Below are 4,793 nucleotides of genomic sequence, written 5' to 3'. Positions count from 1 at the left end.
GCTAATTTTTTAAAAAAATGGGAAACCTTCATAGGGACGTTAGCATTGCAGAGTGAGCGCAGTGGAAGCGTAGTTAGTCACAAAGCCACACGTTTTATGGAGCCATTAAGGTCATGGTTATGATTATACTACAAGATGTTGTTAAACAAAGTTGTTTATTTCTGAAGCAATTATTTTTTTCACAAGTCAAGGTAATGGAAAAACTTTTTGTCTGAAATTGGATTATTCTATTCAAGTGTTAGAACTATTTGAAGAATGTGTGTTATGTCTAATTGAAAGATAGATAAAGGAACTATGACACCTTACGTTCCAATTGGTCATATGGATAACATCAGATACGCTATAATATAAGATAAAGATTTGTATTTGTTGAATCAAAAGTGGAATAGTAAATGCAGAGAGAAATTTTTCTAGTGAACGAAAACTAGAGTTGTTACACTATAACCAAGTGAAAACTTGTGATTCGTTGTTGATCAGAAAAGTTTGGAAAGAATTCAAACCGGGCATGTAGGAGAAGGACACTCCAAGTTAGTTGGATAATCAAAAATGTTGAGGATAAAAAAAAAAAAAACACTCCAAGTTGAGACGAAAACTAAGTGGAGGATATACCGATTCGTAAATTCAAGGACAAATTTATTTCAAGTAGGGGAGAATTATAACATCCCCAATTTTATAATTGGTAGTTGGGTCAAATTACTTAGTACGGCCCATTAATGATACATGTGAATTAAACACAAAAACGACGAGGGTTTATGTGTGGCGAGTATGTGCGTATATTACATTTCCTTCTGCATTTGCCGTCAAAGAGAAATGCAAACCTAAACCCTAAGAGCAGACCAGTATTTTGATATGTGAGTCCCTTGTTGTTGATGCCATTTGTTTCGTAAGGAGTTCGTGATGTTGTTGTTACTGTGATGAGAAGACGTACCGTACACCAGGTCGAGTTGGTCGAGCCGTCTGGCTATTTTGTCTTTTAGCGTTTTTAGGGCTTCCACTACTTTTTCTATATAAGGGCTTGTACCTGCAGCCACCAAAGAGTCCAGCTTTTTAGAGAGTCAGAAACCTAGTTTTTACCTTTTTGGGGATTATTCCTTTTGCACTTTTATTTTCTTAGATCTTGTACTTCTTTTAAAGGAGAAAAAGACTAAATTCTTCAATATTGTTGGTTTCATAACTTTCTTAATATTGAGAATTTGAGTTTGGTTCTTTCTTCAATATTATAGATCTTTTATTTATCTTTCTAACGATGCAAGTTTCAGTATTTTTTGGGTTTATGACTTTGTTTGATTTGGTCAAGCTTGATTGTTGTAGATCTCTTCTGGGCTAGATGTTCTTAATGCTGATCCTATATCTGAGAGGGTAGGATCTGATTTCAAGCCTCTTAGCATCACACCAATGTCTAAGGAGCATAGATAAGGCTAGATCTAGAGACTATCATTAGGCTTGCTAAGAGATTAGAAGTCTTGTTTGATTTTTGACATATTGCTTAATGCATGCTTGTGTAGATTCTTTACTTTGTGAGAACAAGTCTAGAGATGCATGAGTTTGATTGTTTCTTGCCATGAGAGTGGATTAAACATGTCTTAGAAATATATATCTAGAGATTAGCTCAAGTTGTTTGAGATTTGTTGACCAAGTTAGATGACCTCAATCATAGTCCAGCCCATGAATTCATCCTCAAGACCTTCCTTGTTTATTGATTTCTTAGCTTAAATTATGTTGTTTGATCGTAGTTTGATTCGTTTTGGCATTGCTCTGTTTTTTTTGTGTTGCTCTGTTTTGCGTATTCGTTTTGGCATTGCATGAAAAGATGCAAATGCAATGCAACGAAACTCTAATGCAAGAACAGTCCTAAAGCTATGCAATAATGGTCAAAATGTATAGCAAAAGATGCAAAAGATGTGAATATATTAAGGAAAAACAGGGTAAAATATATGAACATCATGAATCAAAGGTTAACATCACAGTATAATGATCTCAATATGAAGTTTGAAGGTCTGAACTCAAGAGTGAAGTATATGGAGAGCAATATAGCATCTACTTCAGCTCCAAAACCCACCCAAATCCCTGGAAAAGCAGTTCAAAACCCAAGGGAGTTTACTGCCAAAGCCATTCATATCTTTGAAGAAGAAGTCACTGAGGACAGTGAAGTTCAAGTTGGGGAGGATTGGTCATTTCTTGAAGCGCAGAGTGAAGTTTGTGCAAAGCAGACTGAATCCGGTATTGCACTCGACCAGGTGCTCGGGTACCCACTCGACCGAGTGAGTGTTCGAGTGGTCGATCGAGCTGAAGAGTCAGAAGCTGTCAAGCCTGCTAAGTACATCCCTCCTGCTTACAAACCGCCTCTACCATTCCCATGACGTTTCAAGGCACAGAAGCTTAAGGAATTAAGGGAAATCATTAAGAAAAAAGAAATGTTGGCTTTGCAACAAGAGGAAGAGAAGGCTTTGAAGGAAGAGGTTGTGATTGAGAAACAAGAAGAAGTGATGGCCATACAAGAGATTATCATTGCTTACCAAGAAGAAGAGAGAGGACCTGGCTTGGAACAGTATGATCCATATCCTCTCTATAAGGATTTTTTGCTTGATTTATCAAAGAAGAAGGCTCAAGCTCAAGATGAGAAGGATCTTGAAGACCTTGGAGGAGTAATCATCCCAATTAAGCTTAAGGATCCAGGTCCATTCTATCTGCCTTGCACACTTAGCTATCTTCACTACAACCAGTGCTTATGTGACTTGGGAGCATCTATCAGTGTGATGCCCTATTCTATAGCACAAAAGCTTGGGCACACTGACTTCAAGTCCACCAACCTTCATATATGCCTAGCTGATGGTTCAAACAGAGATGTGGTTGGCAAGTTGGAGAATATTCCAGTCAAGATAGGAAGAGCAAGGGTTCATACAGATTTTGTGGTATTGGAGATGGACAAGGAACCTGAAGATCCTATCATCCTTGGGAGGCCATTCTTAGCCACAGTTGGAGCTGTTATTGATGTTAAGGAAGGTCTTGTGACCTTGAACATTTCTGAGGGTATAGCTATGAAGTTTAACATCTATAACCCAACCAACCTTCCTACCATTGATGATCAACCTTTTACTATCAAGGACAAAGGTGGTCATGAAGGTTTAAGTGAAGTGGCAACTCCAAAGGACAATCTCTCTCTTCAAGAAGATTTTGTGGAAAAGCTTAAGAGGTCAGTTCAAGAGTTGACTGGTATGGTTAAGGATCTCCAAGTCAAGCTAAACAAGAGGTCTTTGAGGAAAGCAAGACCAAGGCTCAAAATCAAGAAGAAATATGGTTTGTGTGTTAAGGGTGAGGTGATCAAGGATCAGACTCACAGTGATCAAGAAGTGCCAGGGAGGATTTCATCACCTCCTTGGTATCTAAACAAAGCCTAAGAAGGTAACCAAAGTCAAACTTAGTGACTCTAAACAAGCTCACTAGGGAGGAAGTCCCTAAGGTATCCTTGTATATAATGATTAGGATTTTGTTATTTTGATATTTGATTTGGTGTTTTCATGGTCAGGGAAGCAAGGGAGTTTAATTAGAAGAAGAAAAGGAGACTCGCGGTCCAGCTCGACCCCCCCCACTCGAGCACGTACTCGACCGAGTCTCGGTCGATTCCCATCGTAGAACTACCCCAATCTCCACCTCCAAGTCATCCACAAGACCCCAACTACACTTTTGACAGCATGCAAGAGGATGTGGACAGTTTCTTCTCCAATACTTGAGGTACCACTATCACCTTCCCTTGTAAATACCATTGCATTTGATGTTGTGTTTTGTTTTTGATCTTGAATCCTCTTACAAATTTCTTTCACACAGAGGACTGTGTGATTTAAGTTTGGGGGAGGGTTTGAGATAGCATTTGATATTGTGTTTTGTGTTCTTATTTCAAATTTTTAGCATCATCATGTTAGTATTTGCATAGCATCTAAGGCATAGAAAAACCCTAAAAATTTGAAATTTTTTGCAAAAATCTTTATAAAAAAAGAGTGTTCATGTAGTTTGCATTGCATAATAGCATCTTGTTTAGCATGTTTCATGTAGGATTGTATAATATTTGCATTAGGGATCTATGATGAGTTTTGCCTTGTTAGCTTGTTTAATTCACTAGACTAGGATCAATGCCCAAGTTAATAGTACTTTGATGCTAGTTGAGTGGTTAGAAGCATAAGATTGAACCAAGCCTTGAATTCCTGCATTGCATTTGGTCTAAATTGAAGCATGTTGTGATTTGATGCCATTTCCTATTTATATGAACCTAATATTGACTTGTAATTATCAGTTTGTGCATTGCTTTAAACTCATGGATACCATATACATATTTGGATCATCTTTCTCCTTTTTACCACTCTTGTTGATCCAAGTAGCTGATTGAATCATTAAAATCAGTTTCCAATACCCTTAACCAACCCTTCTTTCAAGCCATGTTTATTCTTGAGTGTGTAAGGCCTATTTTGGGATTGAGCTTGGTAGAAAGTGTTAGGTTTGAACTGACAAGAATAATGCCTTGTGTAGTTCTAGTTTGCATTTTCCAAACTAGATAGGACTAGGTGATTTCATTGTTGGGTTTGGGATTTGGTTGTTTGAAAAAGAAAGAAAAGAAAAGAGGAAAAGAGAAAGAAAAGGTTAGAGTCTTTAGGAGGGGAATGTGTTTAAGTAAAATCAAATTCTAGTGAAAGAATGGGAAGTATGATATTGTTTAAAGATGGTTTCAGTCAAAGAAAAGAAGGAAAGAAAAAGAAGAGTATAGCAAAATGCTTTTATGTCTTAAGAATAAGAAGAAAAGA

The sequence above is a fragment of the Camelina sativa genome, chromosome 1, assembly GCF_000633955.1.
Source record: "Camelina sativa cultivar DH55 chromosome 1, Cs, whole genome shotgun sequence".
NCBI lineage: Eukaryota > Viridiplantae > Streptophyta > Magnoliopsida > Brassicales > Brassicaceae > Camelina > Camelina sativa.
The sequence above is the reverse complement of the archived record's forward strand: the minus strand, read 5'-3'. Positions refer to the sequence as shown.